Raw genomic sequence first — 17,725 nt, 5'->3', positions numbered from 1 at the left:
TTGGTTTTTTTCAATGCTAAAATCATTTTTTGGTTCTTCCAGAAATTGCTGAAAGTCTTTGGCCACAGCATTATTCAGATAGACAATTTTCGAGAGGAGCCTGTAGTTTCCCTTTTCAAAGTGCATTGTTTTAAAGACATATTTTGGTTAGGTTTTTGTTTGTTTGTTTTTTTGTCCTTGTCTACACACTGAATTTAATATACTGTCTTTCTATTTATTTTTAATTTTTTTTATTTAAGTATACTTGACACACAATGTTACATTAGTTTCAGGTGTGAAACAGTGATTCAACAGCTCTACACTTTATGCTATGCTCACCACAAGTGTAGATACCATCTGCCACCGTATAATACTATTACAGTATCATTGACTATTTCCCCATGTTGTACCTTTTATTCCTGTGCCTTATGCAAAGCTTTCCTCCTTATCCATCAGGAAAGAAAATTTTTTGCTCTTCTTCCACCAATGGCTGGATTAAAATCTCACTGGCCTGACTTGGATCAGATGCTCAATTCTGCAGGCAGAACCAATGATGATGGGTTTAAGCCAAGCAGAGGTCATACTTGAAGGTAAGATTCTCAAAAACCTAGTGTTAAGGGAAAAGGATGTTCATGGAGATCAGAATAATTTTGCTTATTATCAGAATTCTGATTTCAAAGTCCCAGTATTTTTACTCTTGATTTTTAAAATATTTGCCTGGTCAGCTGGGGATTTGTAATAATGAAGGAAGACACTGAGTAACAAACTAGTTAGCTAACAAACCAGTTAGCTTTATAGAGGAAAAACCCTATCAATCTCCTAATTCTGATCAGCATTCTGTCATCCTTTTGATGACAAAAGGAACCAGGACAGATGGTGTGCAAGGTTCAGGATAATTTATTTTTTCCTTTAATATATAAAATAACATTAACATATAAAATGTATAAGAACTAATATGCAATGGTACAATATATATCATACATATAGTATGTATATCTTAAATCATTGACCTTTTGATAACATGGTGGGCAATATCTATACCTTTATTCCAGCCCTGCCTCTAAACCTTACTGGAATGAGGAAGTTAGCATTGGCATTAATTACTAGACATACAACAAGAATATATCAGTGGAAGAAAAATATGAAAACAAACGACAAATTAGGGAGAAATTTTCATACTTCTCCTTTTGAAATCTCTAATGCCAACAGAAGAACTCTCTAAAGTTTAGGAAGTTTAGCTTATCTTGAGAGAAACCATTTCAATTTTAACAGCAACATGACTTTACACAGAAAAAGTGTTTAAGTGCTTCATTCCATGAAAAATATTTCTTACGTAACAACTCTGTTCAAGGGATTTATTTAAGCACCCTATTCAATTACTGCAGAGGGTGGATTGTGTTTGTTGGTTTTCAGTTCTGTTTGTTATATTTGTGGATTGACTCTCCTCTAATCCCAACTTTCCTTAGAAGGATATTGATTTATTTTTTGAAAATCACAGCTCCCTAACACTCAGATCATCTAGTTGGGACATATGAACTATACCACATTTCTAGCAATAACCACATGACTTTCCCCTTAGCCAGGAATAGAATTTTTTTTTCACTCTCCACAGTAATTGGTTCAGAGATTTACCCAAGCCAGATCAATGGCAGTCATTTCAGGGAATTTGCTAGAACTATTAAGAAAGAGAAACAGGTATACTTTTTACATGAACTACCCTGATACAAACATGAATCTTCTGGAGGCTACCACTGGGGAGACAACTGGCTGGAAAATAATACCAACATGGAAGACAGCAGAACTGAGGGATGCAGATAGAAATCTAGTCTTGAAGATAATATTTGAACAGCTATTACCATCATTGTCTAAAACTATACTCTCTGCTTTTCAGTTAGGCGAGCCAATAATTTCTTTTTCTTTAAACCAGTTTGATTTGTATAACTTATACAACTTAAGTATGGACTAACACTTAGTTGCCAATGCTAACAGACTGATAAATGTAAACCCTTATTTTTAAACTAACAGAGAATTAAAGACTTAAAAATATCCCTATCTATCTATCTATCTATCTATCTATCTATCATCTATCAATAGACAGATACAGATATAGATATAGATAGGTATAGATATAGGAAGAGAATGTAGCAAGTTACAATGGACATTTATTAAACAGCAACAGTTTGTACAAGTGATCAAAATTTTGAAAGGGTAGACTCCACTTAATTGTAGTTTCCCAGTATATACCATACCCTTTTATCACAAGTGGTCTGAGATTTCATTCCCTTTATAGAAAGACTACTGCATAAACAATATTTCTGCATGTTTAAATTTTTTTTAAACAAAATGTGCTTAGTTGCCAGAGGAGGCCACTCCACAGTCAGGGAATTTGAGAATTATAGTAATTCAGGCACACTTACAATTTAATTTTACCTTAGGAGTTAAATAGGGAATTTGAAAGTTGTGGTTTTTGGTCTAGCATGTTCATCTAGGTGACTTTCTTCTTGTGACATTTGGAAAGTGCAAAGCCTGAAACAACTGAGTGTTTTGATAGCTCCTGAAATAAATGGCATGGTAAGAAACCCTAAGGATGTGCCAAATTGTACACTTAGTTTCAGTCCAAGTAGGGAAAATCAATCTTTCTTACTGAGGAAAAATTTACATACAACAAATTTTTTTTTTAAAGTGCCTAGTTCGATGAGCTGTCATAAATATCTACACCTTAGTAACCACCATACCAGTAAAAATGCCTAAAAATTCCAATCACCCAAGATGATAGTTTGGTATAAGGTTCTGGTCAACCAACATCCCCATAAACAATCATTGTCTATTTTGTAAAGACTGTAGGTTATTTGTCCTTTTGTGAATCATATAAATGGAATTATAAAGCATTTAGTCTTTTGTGTTTGATTTCATTTTTTCAACATATTTTAGAGATTTATCTGTGTTGTTGAGTGTGTTAGTTGTCAAGTGTGTAATTCAAGGAGTTTTAACAATTTTATACAATCATGTAACCATCACCCAAACCATGATATAGAATATGTCCATCATCCCAAACATCATGTCCCACATGCCCTTTTGTGGTCAACACTTCTGTCTACCCAGAGTCTCTGCCAAATGCTGACCTGCTTTCTGTCACAATAGTTTTGCTTATTTTAGAATTTTAAATAAATGGGGTTAACAGATTGTTTAGTGTTTTATTTTCTGTTATCTTTTACTTAATGCTTTCACAATTCGTTTGTTTTGAAATGTAGTAGCATGCTCCTTTTCATTGCTGAATATTATTCATTGCATCTTATTATATGGATATTTTATGATTTGTGTGTCCATGGGCTAGTTGATAGATATTTTATGTGTTTTTTTTTTTCTAGTTTGGAACTATTAGGAATAAGGTTGTTATAAACATTCAAGTGCAAATATTTGATACACAATTATTTTCATTTTTGTAATTCCACAACTAGCTACAATTTGTATTGCTGAATTGTATGATGTGCGTAAATAACTTCATAAAGAAAAAACAAGCTGTTAGCTAAAGGAACTGTACCATTTTTTATTCATGTTGGGGATCATCAAGAGGATGTGACCGCTGGTTGAATTCAGAGCTGGACTCAGGCAACACGAGGTTCTTCACCTCTTCCTCTGTCCTTCAAGTGGATGTTCTGCCCACCATTCTCAGACTAGGAGCTGTTCTAAGGACATAGCCTTGAGAGAGTAAGGTGTTGTTGAGATAATCTGGACTGATTATGTGACTCAACCCATTTAAGGCCTCTATCTAAACCTTTAAGATTCTGGTCAGCAGGTGAGAACATCTACTTGTTTCACAACTGCCCGAGACAATACTCATATATAAGGTCCCTTGCTTATTAAACCTGGCACCTATTACTATGGAGTGGCCTGCCTTTCTTGGGTGTCTCTTTGCCCTCCTTATGTGGGGCCAGTGTCAAACCAAGAATTGGTGAGCTATCCAGCAGACCGAAGACATGGATCTTGGGAATGAGCTACTCTTGGGGAGAATCCTGAATTGGCCATTTACCTGTATATAGGTAGGGAGAGGTGGCCCATATGTTAGATGCTTGTGGACTATTAAATGAGCTGCCTGAAATGCCAGCCATTTTAATGCATTTGTTTGAGGAACCGGGCATAGTATACTGTGGCAGAGAAGAACAACAGATGGCTGCTGAAGTGGGCTGGCCTCTACTGTGGGCAATTTGGCTGTCCACCGACGCCCAATTAGAGGCTGACATTTGAGTTAGAAAGTTGGAAGAAGATCTGAGGTTAGAGAAAGGATGCGTGGTATCCATAATTTTGCTAGCCTCGGGGCTGCCTGACAAGGTAGGAGACCGGGATAGTAAGTTGAAGACTTCACCTGCCACTTTGCAAAGCTAAGAGGGAGCAAACTGTCTAGGATGGAGATCAAGGTTCTTCTGCCAAAGCCTGAAAGGGATGTTATGAAATTGGATCCCTGGGAAAGTGAGGGGAGTGAAGAGGAGGATGTTGTGGTGGCTGTCAGTGAAACACATGAAATGCCCTGTACTGTTTGACCTCTAATACAAAGGAAAATAGAAGCACAGCAACAGCATCCCTAGCCAGTTAGAACAGCCCTTAATTTAGGATATATTTGTGATGAAAGAATATACTCCCACCAAGCTTATGTAAATAGCCATCAAGTTCTGGCAAAACCCCAGGTAAAGTATTCAGGCATGGTTAGTGTGGTTATAGGATGGGGATGGAGGGCAAGGAGTGGGGGAGGTGGCTGTGATATTTCTCTGACTGACAGCAGGCAGAAAAAATGAGCAACATCACCACATACCCTGCCCATTGGCAACATTTGCATGGTACTGAGGGGATTTAAAGCACTCACTACCTTATAGATTGGATTATTCCAGCCTGCAGGGATGCTTGGCCCAATGAAGGGGGAGTGTGGGCATGTGGGTCCCTGGAAATCTATAGAGGAGATACAACAAATTCTTAGGGAGTTTTGAAATGAGATAGACAATCTGTGCTATAGTCTTAGAAGGTCCTGATATGGCCACAATCACTGTAAGATATTCTGGTGCACCCCAGCACCTAGTAAAGGATGCTGCTATCCATGCTGAACCTAATCATGGAAGAAGACATTTATGATGTTGAGCAATCCATTTCTGATTTGGGTGAAACTGACAAATATCAGGAATGAGTATGGGCTGTGGGAAAGACCCAAGAAAGAAAGGGAGCTCTGAAAACAAAAAGCTATCCCAATATGGTGTGAAGTGTAACCTAGAAGCAAATGTGGTTTGACCTCTTTGCTGCTGAGACCCCACCTGAGCATATATAAAGCAACACAATGTTGGTCATTTAATGGAAAAGCCTTAAAACCTGAACAACAGGGGCTCCTGGGTGGCTCAGATGGTTAAGCATCCAACTCTTTACTTGGCCCAGGTCATATCTCATGGTTGTGGGATTGAGTTCCACACTGGGCTCTGCCCTGAGGACAGAGCCTGCTTGGGATTCTCTCTCTCTTCCCCTCTCTCTGCCCCTCCCCCACTTTCTACTCTCTATGTCTCTCTCAAAATAAATAAAGTTAAAAAAAAAGAACAAACACTGAACAACAGTTCATACCTGCCCCACCTTTCCCTATAATACCTGATGCCCTGCTATCTCCAGCCAAGGCCTGGGGGATATCATCCAATTTAGGGTGGGTTCCTCCCATGCCCCAGGTGTAGGATATAAGCCAAGATTACCTCCAACTGACAGCCATTGGAGGCCATCACAAGCCTCATATTGAGTTATTTACTGGTCCCCCAGAAATAAACAAAAGGTGACACTGGAGGTGACATGTAGAGTAGTCCCCTTTATCCATAAGGGAAACATTCCAAGAGTCCCAGGGGATAGTATTGAAATAACAGATAATACTGAACCCCATATATACTATGATTTTTCCTTTACACACATGGCTATGATAAAGTGTATATAAACTAGGTACAGAAAGAGATTGACAACAATAATTACTGAGAACAGGATTAATTATAGCAATGTACTGTAATAAAAGTTACGTGATTGTGGTCTTTCTCAAAGTATCTTTGCACCTTCTTGTGATGATGTGATATGATAAAATGCCTAAGTGAAGAGATGAAGTGGGACAAATAATGTAGGCATTGTGACATAGCATTAGGCTACTATTGACCTTCTGGTGATTCATCAGGAGTATCACCTGCTTCCAGATTCTGGTTGACCACAAGTAACTGAAACCACAGGAAGCAAAACCATGGATAAGGGAGGACTACTATACTCACTTACATGGTAACTCTCAGAAGATTTCTGGCCTCGTCAGCACCATTGATGGTTACAGAAGGCAAAATGTTATGATTAGGAAGGTTTCTTCGGTACTGCAAGTTGGGCGTTCTTCCCCACAGGCATATATTTTTAATCTCTCTGATACCAGAGAACATATTGGGCGATGGTATCCTACAAGATAAAATTTTGGAAACCTCTAGCAATGAATTCCACCTCCAGGTTACAGTAATAAAACCAGAGATAAGGGGAAAAGCCAATTGGGAACCAGTAAGCATACTGCCCCCACAGAATGGCAACTGTTGAATTATATAAATTGTCTAGGGAGCATAAAGAAGTAGGAGAAACTATCCAAGACCTGCAACAAGTGGGTATTGTACACCCTGCCCATAGTGTTTTCAACAGCCTGGTATGGCCAATAAAAAAAGCTAGATGGCTCTTGGTAGATGACTGTGTACTACTCAGAATTGAATAAGGTAGTGCTGCCATCCTTCTGGCTGTGCCCAACCCTGCCACCATCTTAGATAACTTGGCCACAGTCCTAGGTATATACCATGCTGTAGTACACAAATGCATTTTTCAGTGTAACTCTAGCCACTGAGTCACAAGATCATTTTGCCTTCACATAGGCGGGCAGCAAAGGACATTTCAAGTGCTTACTCAAGGTTACCTGCATAGCCCCACAATGCATCAAGCAACGGTAGCTTAAGATCTGTCACTGGTCTCCTTCCTCACATCAGTAAAATGGGCCCATTACATTGATGATACAATGTTAACATGTGAAGACTTGTCTCTGCTTCAGGACACTCTACAGGCTTTCCTAGAACATCCGCATGGGACAGGATGGATGGTGAATCTACAGAATATTCAAGGCCCAGGCACTGCTATAAACTTTTTAGGAGTCATTTGGTCAGGTAAGATGTGCATTCTCCTTGGGGAGCCTGGGTGGTTCAGTCGATTGAGCATCCAAGGTCATGATCTCATGGTTCATGCGTTCGAGTCCCACATCAGGCTCACTGCTGTCAACCTGTCAGTGCAGAGCCCACTTCAGGTCCTCTGCCCCTCTCTCTACCCCTCCCTTGCTTGCACTGTTTCCCAAAATAATAAGTATTAAAAAAACCCACATAATATGTGCATTCTCATAGAAGCTGTGATTGATAAAGTGCAAGCCTATCCAACCTTAAGAAAAAGAAAGAGATGTAAGCCTTTGTAGGGTTTTGGGGCTTTTAGAGGATTGTAATTGCCCACCTGGCAGAGTGCCTCTGTTCCTTATACCACCTGGTAAAAGGGTACATGTGGGACCGGGGATCAGAGCAGAAAGCCACCTCTGAAAAAACAAAAATGTTAGTAAAGCCGATTAAAACTAGGCATTTTCCAAGCAGGGCTACCATTTGACTTAGGTATATCCATGACTCCAGAAGATATGGGTTGGGCACAGTAGCGAAGAAAACAGAAGAGGAAAGTATCGATGGAATTTTGTCCCTAGCTCTGAAAGGGAACAGTGACTCCATATATACCCGTAGAACAATTTCTGGTAGTATACACAGCATTCCTCCAAGTAGAGCCTCTCGTAAAGGAAGAGCATTTCATGGTTAAAGCAACAACAACAACAACAACAACAACAACACCCCACTTCTCTTTCTATCAAGGGCAGGGTTGAGAATATGTTCCACTGTCCCATTTCTGTGGTGGCTCCAATTCTCACTTTGACTAAATGGATCCCTATTTGCAGCAGAGGAGCACCTTGTCTGCCAGTTCACTGTCCCTACAAATGTGAGTGCTTCTAGGCCCCAGAGGGTATGTAGATCCTCCAAATGGCCACTCCCCTTCCTGCGGCCTGTAGATAGGGAGAAGAAAGGCCCACTGATGGATCTAGTCAAGGCAATTGGTTGACAGGGACTACAATCACTATTCAGCCCAATTCTGACCTCAGCCAGAGGGAAACACAAATGAACTGAGAAGCCAGCGGGCCAAACTCCATGGTTTAACTTGTGATCACTTATGAACCCTAGCCACTTAACTGTCTGCAGGGACAGTTGAGTTGTTCTAAAGGGATTAACCCTGTGGCATGGATAATGGGAAGTTGGGGCATGGATGATCACGAATGAGAATTCTGAGGCCAAGAAATGTCGAAAAGCATTTTAGTTCACCAGCAAAAGCCTGTAGTAGTCCTCACTGCTTTCCATGTCCCAGTTCATAAGGCACTGGGTACCAGCAGCCATTGGGTGCCAGCAGCTGATCCTTCAGTAGATACAGCAGATTGGATGCAAAGAGAGTGACCACTGTAGCACTCGGGGGAAGGTGTATTGCCAAGGATGCTGGATTGCCCTTGAAATACAGTGACCTGGTTAGTGCAATAATAGCATGTCCTGTGTGTTCTAAATAGCCAAGGCAACTGCCAAAGGAGTCGGGGACCATCATCCAAGTTCTCAACCTGTGAGAGACTGGCAAATTGGTTATACTAGCACCCTCCATCAAATGAGTGTTCCAAGTATGCCCTGGTTTGTGTGATCACTGCACCTGGCCTAACCCAAGCTTTCCTCTGTTACTGCACAAACCAGGCTGCCACCATTAGAGGATTAGAGAAGCTGAGTACTAGATACACACACCCTCATTGAATAGACAGGGACTGGAACTCCCATTTCAAAGGTCATGATGTACAAGACTAGACAAAAGTACATGACACTGAGTGGAGGTTCCATCTCTATTATAGCCCGCAAGCAGCAGAGTTGGTAGAAAGGAAGAATGGAATATTAAAGCAGTAGATCAAATTACTAACAGATAAAACCACCTAGGTTGGGTATACTAAGGTACTATTCCAGGCTTTAATACATTTCAGTGATCAACCAGTAGAGCCTATGGTCTCATATGTTAGCTTGGCCCTGTTGAGGCACCTAATACCATAAAGGTATGGAAGTCATGGGAAACAGCCACTGCGCCCACTCTCATTGTGGATCAACATGCTGAGAATGCCAAGTCCCATCACACCAGGAAAAGGCATTGTCTATTGGAATTTGCAACAGGATGTCCCCACCCAGATGGGCGAGTTACTTTACACTTCTGGGTGAGGGGGGAACTACCCCACCTCCACTGGAATCCTATTGTCCTGCTACAAAACACTATATCTGGAATGGAACATGCAGCACTGGAAGAGGGGAGAACATGGAGGTTCTGGTCTGGCATATCCGACCTCAGTCCATCGCATCATGCCTGACAGCACTGCCTCCCTAAGTCTGCATATATGGTATGAACATGCAGGTCAGATTTCTAAAGCTGCCAACCTCTCTCTCCTTAAGGCCAGGTGGGAACATTCTGTTTTCCATTGATAGATCATTCGACCACCATCTTTGTTCCCTCCATTGGTCTGGTGGACATTATAGAGTACATGGAAATGCTTACTAAATTCACCCAGGAGGACAGCCGGAAAAGCCTCTCTTTACTGAACACTGAAATCTTTCTAACGAGAAAAGCTGTCTCCCAAAATAGAATCCAACATTATTACTGCCTTGCTAGGAGGCACCTGTGCCATTATCCCAGCAGAATTCTGTGTGTTCATACTGATGAGTCTGCTAATTTATCAACTTTATTAAATCACATGAGACACAAGTGACACCTCCTTGAGGCATCCGACCACCGGCCTAGGGGGACATAATAACTCAATGGTTCATATCATGGGGCTCTTGGTGGGGGAAGAAAAACGTTACTTATTTTGAGAATCATTATCTTAATCTGTGTTTTCCCTTGCGTACGCCTCTATTCCTGCTGTGGTGTCTGCCTCCAATGGAGCCAGACAGGCACCAAACGAACCACCTTCACGCTAAGGAAATCCCTTGCCGACTGCTCGCACAAGGCACATTTGTGAAGAAGGAGATCTGTGAGACTGCCAAGAGCCGGTCACAGTGGTGTAGTGTTGGAGGAGGTCACTGAAAGGACACGACCGCAAATTGACCCACGAGCTGGATCCGGGCACCTGGTACTCCTCACGCCCCACCCTACCTCACTCCTCCATCTTTGGAATGTTCCGCCCACCCACCATTTCTACATAAAGAGCTGTTCCAAGGACGCATCCCTGAGAGAGTAAGGTGTTGCTGAGACCATCTGGATTGGATACGTTGCTCAACCCAGTTAAGGCCTCTGTATAAACTTTCAAGATTCTGGCGGCGGGCGCGGAGATCCACTCGTCTTGCTGCCGCGGTCCTCCACAAGCCTCGTAAGTAAGCTCCTTGTTTGTTCAGCCGGCCTCCTCCAATCTGGGGCGGCCTGCCTCTTTCTTCCCTCTCTTCCTGCCCGCCGTGTACCACGGGGGCCAGTTTGGGAACCGGCGAGCCCCATCAATAGTGTATAAGAGCTGCCGTTGCTCCGCCTTGTCACTGATACTTGGCCCTGCCACTTTTGTGTGTTGGTGCGTGTGTGCGCCTGCGTAGGTGGCTTTGGGTTTGTTTTATCAATTGCCGCAACCGGGAGGTGCTGCCTCATGTTTTTGTCGTGTGTTTCTCCAACCACGTGATCTTGAACGTTGTTTCCTGGGATTATTTGCTATTTATACTTCTTACTTCTTTGGTGAAGCACCTGTTAAACGATTTTGCCTGTTGATACGTGTTTTAAGTTAGTTGGTCTTAATATGTGGTATGGACATTGAAGTTATTTATGAGATATGTTTTGTAAATATCTTCTACAAATCTGTGGATGGCCGTTTCGTTTTTTTAAACAGTGTGTTTTAAAGAGCAAAATAATTCAATTCTGATGAAGCCCAATTTATCTTTGGTATTGTTGTTCATGATTTTGTATTCTAAGAAATATTTGCCCAATCTAATTTTCTCCTAAGTTTTTTTTTTTTTTTTTTTCCCTCCTAGAAGTATATCTTTAACTCTTACATTTAGGTATATTATTAATTTTCATCCAATATTTATAATGGTGTAGGACAAGATATGAGGTTTATTTTTTACATATGGTTATCCAATTCAGCACCGTTTGTCGAAGAGGCTACTGCGTTCGTTTCCTATTAGTGCTGTAACATATGAAAAGAAATTTAGTAGCTTAGCAAGTTTGTTCTGGAGGTCAGAAGTACAAAGTCAGTGTCACTGGGCTAAAGTCAAGGCGTTGGCAATGCCAGTACCTTCTGGTCTAAGGTAGAATCCTTTCCTTACTTTTTCCAGATTCTAGAGGTTCTTTAGATTCCTTGCTCAAAGCCATTTCTTCTGTCTTCTAAGCCAGCAGTAGAGCCCTGTCAAATCTAGTTTACTGATTCTGCTTCTGTCATCACATTGCCATCTCTCACTCTGAATCTTCTGCCTTCCTCTTCTAAGGACTCTGGAGGCATTGTCTTTGCCTGGAAAATAAAGACCCTTAATAACACCAGCAAAGTCCCTTTTGCCTTATAAGGTGACATCTTCATGGGTTTAGAGGATTAAGACATAGACATCAGTTAATATGTGTGGTAAAGTCCCTAATTTCAGTCCTGATATTGGTGATTTGTATTTTTTGATCAATTTATTTTATCCACTATTATATTTTTCAAAGAACCAGCTTTTTAATTTATTGATTTTCTCTACTTTTTTTGGTTTTCTACTTCATTTTATAGTTCATTGACTTCTGCTCATATCACTAGTATTTCCTTACCTCTAGTTACTTTGGATTTAGTTTGATTTTTATTTTTCTAGTTTTTTAAGATAAAACTTAAATACTGCTTTGAAATGTTTCTTCTTTCCTTTAATGATTATTTAATTTAATGCTGTAAAATTCCCTGCAAGCAATGCTTTAGCTATGTACTTCATATCTTATTATGTGGATTTTTTCATTCAATTCAAAATAGTTTATAATTTGCCTTATGATTTTTCTTCTAACTATGAGTTCTTTCAAAGTTTATGGTTTAATTTCCAAATATTTGGGAATTTTCCAGATAACTTTAAGTTTACTTCTGTTGTGTTCAGATAACATGTTTTGTATGAACTCAGTCCTCTCAAATTTATTTTGATTTGTTTATGAACCAGAATATGGTCTGTTTTGATGAATGTTCTGTGTACACTACAAAAGAATACTTGTTCACCCAGCATGAAATAGGGTTTATAAATGTCAATTTGGCAACGTTGATAGTGTTGTTCCAATTCATTTGGATCTTTATATTTTTCTATTAATCTTTGAGAAAATGATAGTAGTATATAAAAAGAGTTAATTACACATTAATCAACTTAATTGTTCAATTGTGACAAGGGCTCATACGTCTCAAATAGTTTCTACTTGCAAAACAAATTTATTATTTAAGGTCTCATACCATCATCAACTGCTTACAGGCAAGGCATCTTAGTACCAGGAAAAGCCAAGATCTATGATGGCGAAGGTCTTTAAAGTATGCTGATTTTACAGGCCATATTCTGTAGCTGTGTGACTAGCCTTAACTGTTGGAGCCCCATTACCATTTATGGAAACCAGGTGCAAATTATAAATCCAATTAGTATTTCTAAACAATGCTTTCAGGGTATTAAATCCTGCTCTGAAACAACTCACCAGCACATGGTTATAGAATACTATTTATCTTTCAATAATTTCCATAGCATTCACCAAGGGTCAGTAGCTCTTGAGATAAGCATGAGAGAAATCCAAACCAGATAAAATGAATCCACATTATACCAGTGAAGTGTAATTATTGATATAAGACAACCAAATAACACATAATTCCTGTGAAAATTTTGTCATATTTTTGCACCAACTTAGCTATTTTCTTACAACCTTTGTCCATTGCAATTTGAACTTTATTATAAGCTTAGGATTATAGCTTTTAATAGATAACTAATTCATTATTAATGAGATCTAAGTCCTATTCAGGCCCATAATTCTCCACTGAGATTATATCACATCCTAAGCAGACTTTAACTCAGTTTCCCAGTACATTTGATCAACTATCTGTATTTTCATAAGTCTTATGTCATCTATCAAATTGACTTTACCAGTCATCTGACTGTTGTATCAAATTGCAACATTATTATGAATATTAAAAATATATAAAACAAATAAGAAATTATGACTGTAGGATTTATTGCTACTTTCCAACAGAAATAACCATTTCCTGTGTGCCAAATATTATGTACAATTATTAACCAAAGGCCGTGTGTCAGTGAGATATAAAGTTCTAGGTATTCTGTGTGAAGATAAGTTCCTCATCACACAGAATCAAAACAAGATGAGTTTCAAATGGAAGGAGGCTCTTAAGAAAGGCTTTTAACTATCTCTTGGGAGTATTCATGTAAAATTTAATGTTTGTCAATTGTACAATTGGGCTGTCTTATTCTGATCTGTGATGATGCCAGAGATGTTAAGAAGACTGATATAAAATATACTTCCCATTTGGAAACTTCTATTAATAAGGGGATCCATATATTTTCCATAAATGGACTGCTTGTGCTCTGGCAGTTATATACCAGGTCAACAGGATTGCTTGTGTTCGCCTCTGTTTGAAGTAATACATTTAAAACTCCTGTTTGTGTGATGATACAAAGCTTTTTCTCACTGTTAGGCATGGGCATGTTGTCTTAACTTTGTTCTGTTTTGTAAAAACTATTGAGTTAAAACTCTATTATCAGACCAAACAGCTTGCAGTCTTGTGGCTACTTCATGGAATTTGAATGATCCCCAAGCCATCTTTTCTTACAGGACCTTTTTTTCTCTGAGAACTCTCTTAATTAAAGAAAATTCCGTTTATCTAAATATCCCTAGGCCTGCTCTTATTTCCCCTAAAGGTCTCTTTGATTTGGTTGTGTTTTTCCATCATGTTTGTTGTGCCCACTGTGTGCTAACTGTCCATGTGTATTTGGAAAACATACCTTATAACTAAAAATACCATATTTCATATTTCAGTTTCTTTAAAACACTATGAGGCACCAGCAAAGTAGCAGAAGACATTCTGTCCTTCTACCTTTTCTTAACAGTTCATCAAAATTTATAGTTACACAATGATCTTCATTTTTAATATAGAATGAAGTGCATGAGGTTTGGCCTATGAAAAGAAATCCACATAGATATAGTCCAGTTTGGGTCACAATAGTAAATATAGCCTGTACAATGAGAACCAAACAACATACATACCATATTAGTGTTCTTCCCTTTAGATGTCATGGGGATTTCTATTCTGTTCTTTTATGGAAGCATATGACATAAGCCATTCCAATAATGATTTTGGATGATGCTATCTCCCAGGTCATGGTGTTTTCTTTTAGTAATGATGGAGGATCAGCAGAAAAAAGTGTATCATCCTTACAGGCATCTGACCCAAAACTAAGAAAGAAAATTATTTTTTTGCTGTGTAAGTCTTTTCAAGATACCAAAACAGTGTTTCATGTTCCTTTATGAATAATTATTTTGTTAACTCCTTTACACTCAGTCATTAGTTTACATTCTTTCCATTTATTTTGAACTAAACTTTTCTTCCTCAAGTGTGCACCCAGGTTTAGCCACTGGGTTGATCCATATTGCTAGAAGAAATATGAACCTTGTTAGTGTCTCCCCCTTCAGCCATTCCCATTCATTTGGTGTAGGGTTAGAAAAATACAGATTTATGGACTATCCCGTAAGTAATAAAGCACTTGATATTGTGGGAGTCAGTTTTGGCTTTATGCATTCGAAGGCCTATGATTAAATGCATATATATTTAGGATTTTATGTTTCCCTGAAAAATGTTTTTTTTACCCCAGTTTTATTGAGCTATAATTGACCTACAGTAATGTATAAGTTTAAGGCATATGTAGCATAATGACTTGACTTGCATACATTGTGAAATGATTATCACAATGGGTTTACTTAACATTCATCATGTCCTATAGATACAAAACGAGACAAAACATGGGTACCTGGGTGGCTCAGATGGTTAAGTGTCCATCTTTGGCTCACCTCATGATCTCATGGTTTGTGTGTTTACGTCCCACATTGGGCTGTCTGTTGTCAGTGCAGAGCCTGTTTAGGGTCCTGTCTCCCTCTCTCTCTGCCCTTCCTCTGCTCATGCTCTCTCTCTCTTTCTCACTCTCTCTCTCAAAAGAAAAAATTAAAAAGAAAACATTTTCCTTGTGATGAGAACTTTTAGGATCTACTCTCAGCAACTTTCAAATATACCACACAGCAGTGTTAACTATTAGTCATCATGTTGTACATTACATCCCCAGGACTTATTTATAACTGGAAGTTTATACCTTTTAACTGCCTTCATCTAATTCAATTACAAATTGACCCTTTAACATTATAAAACATTGCTATTCACCGTTTATAATATTCTTTTCTCTGAAATAAACATTATATAATAATTCCTATAGCCATTCTAACTTTGTTTTGATTTGTGCTTACATGATATGTCACTTTTGTCCTTTTACTTTTAACATATCTTTGCATTTAAAGTAGATTTGTTATACACAACATAAAGTGAGTCTTACTCTGCTCTACTTTACAATTGGAACACTTATGCCATATGCAATTGAGGTAATTATCAATATACTTGCATTTAAGTTTATAATCTTGCTCTTTGTTTTCTGTTTTGTCATGTGTTTTTTTCTTATAGTAGGTAAAATAATTTTTTTCTTATTTAAATTCTATATATAATATAGAATAGTTTCCTGAATTATAGTTTTTTGACAGTGAGTAAAAGTTGCAATTAAAAACAATAAACCTTAATTTTCCATAGCCGCTTTTATTTTTTCCTTAAAAAGAAAGCCCATTTTTTCTAGAGAGACATTCATTTACATATGTATTCTAATACACATTTTTTTTCCTAACATGCCAAAACATATACAACCCCCATTATTTCAGAGGAGAATTATAATGAACAGAAGAATACATCAGCTTAAATTCTCAAGGTCATCTCAAATCCTGAAAACTCCCTGGTTTCTGTGATAGGGAAGTTTTGCTAGTAAATAGTTGGACTAAAATCCAGGTAAAATGCTCTAAATCTTCATCTTCTGATTCTAAATTTTTTAATATATTGCAACAGACAGTTTAATCAAATCTAAACATGTGCTAGAAAGACCTGAGAGTGTTTTATAATTTGTTTTTAAAATTCCTAGGTAGGGGCGCCTGGGTGGCCCAGTCAGTTAAGTGTCTGACTTCGGCTCAGGTCATGATCTCACAGCTTGTGAATTCAAGCCCCGCATCGGGCTCTGTGCTGACAGCTCGGAGCCTGGAGCCTGCTTCTGATTCTGTCTCTCTCTCTCTCTCTCTCTCTCTCTCTCTCTCTGCCCCTCCCTCGCTCACACTCTGTCTCTTTCTCTCTCTCTCTCTCAAAAAAATAAATAAATAAAAAATTAAAAAAAATTAAAAAATTCTTAGGTAAACTTCATTTGCCAATTTTACATTCTTCTATTTATATTTTTCTTTGTTTTGTCTGTCTTCTTTTCTTTCTACAAATTCCCAAGGACAGTCCTTAAAAAACTATTAGTCCTATTACTTTGTTGGAGGTAAGTTATTTCCACCGTCCTCAGGTTTGTGGATGTCTAGAGTGACTCTGATGAGGCTGATTGTCTCCTATGGCCAGAGGGGGGTCATAGCAAGTGATCTGGTACTGACTAGGCCCCACTAGTCACAGTGCCTCCAGTATCCTGACACTAAAGCCCTTGAGCCACTGCTTGGTGTTTCTACAGAGGCACAGCACCATGGACTTCAGACCAGTTAGAACATCATCTCTTTTGTCCTGATGAGCATAGATAGTATCACATTTTACTGGCCATATAATTTCAGAAAATAAAGATGCAGGTAAATAGTTGGATCACAGGAGCCCTTGAAAGTAGACCATCCAAGTAACGATCCCCAAGGCTAATTCTTGGGGCGGTATGTAATTCTTTTTATGATGTATGTAATTCATTTCATTAGCGAGTAGGAGATAATGAGAAGTAGGGATGCTGCTCCCTGAGCTATGCTTTTTATTGTAGTCACTGTCCCAGATGTCGTGAATAGTACAGCCTACTCCATGCGTCAGAGAAGCTCCATTGCCAAAGAGCATGTATGAATCTGAAAAACAACCCAGTTCAGATGCCAAATCTGTGCTCCAGATACATGGCAGACTCGGGAACAGATTCCAATGGGTTTATCCAAGAGCATGAAGAGCAGGTAGGGTTGTAGAGGGTGGGGCACCAAATCCATGATCCCCAAAGCCACAGGCTGAGCAGCTGCTGGGCCTGAGGGTCATCAGTCCCCCTGCAGCAGTGGGTGCCAGAGTCAGGGAGCAGCCCCAGGAGGCCAGCAGCCTTGCCTGCCTCATGCCCACAAACTCCACATGAACCTTTGCTGGGGAACCTAGGAGGTATGGTCCCTGAGCTATGTGTTCTTTGTTCTTTTTGCGTCATTCCCTGCCTTCTTTGGCTTATTGAGTACTTCGTATCACCACTATTATCTTATTAGGTATATAATAAGAACTCGAGAAACAGAACTAATAGGATGTATTAAAAGATTTATTCTGAGGAATTGGCTTATGTGATGGAGAGGGCTGAGTAGTAGGCAATCTGGATGC

At 39.1% G+C, this 17,725-nt stretch overlaps 1 pseudogene; it reads right to left on the bottom strand.

Moving 5' to 3' along the window:
* Positions 1 to 16,568: 16,568 nt before the first annotated feature.
* On the bottom strand, positions 16,569 to 17,358 carry LOC122240802 (annotated as a pseudogene).
* Between the last annotated feature and the right edge of the window lie 367 nt (positions 17,359 to 17,725).

This window comes from Panthera tigris, chromosome C1 (genome assembly GCF_018350195.1).
Source record: "Panthera tigris isolate Pti1 chromosome C1, P.tigris_Pti1_mat1.1, whole genome shotgun sequence".
NCBI lineage: Eukaryota > Metazoa > Chordata > Mammalia > Carnivora > Felidae > Panthera > Panthera tigris.
The sequence above is the reverse complement of the archived record's forward strand: the minus strand, read 5'-3'. Positions and strand labels throughout refer to the sequence as shown.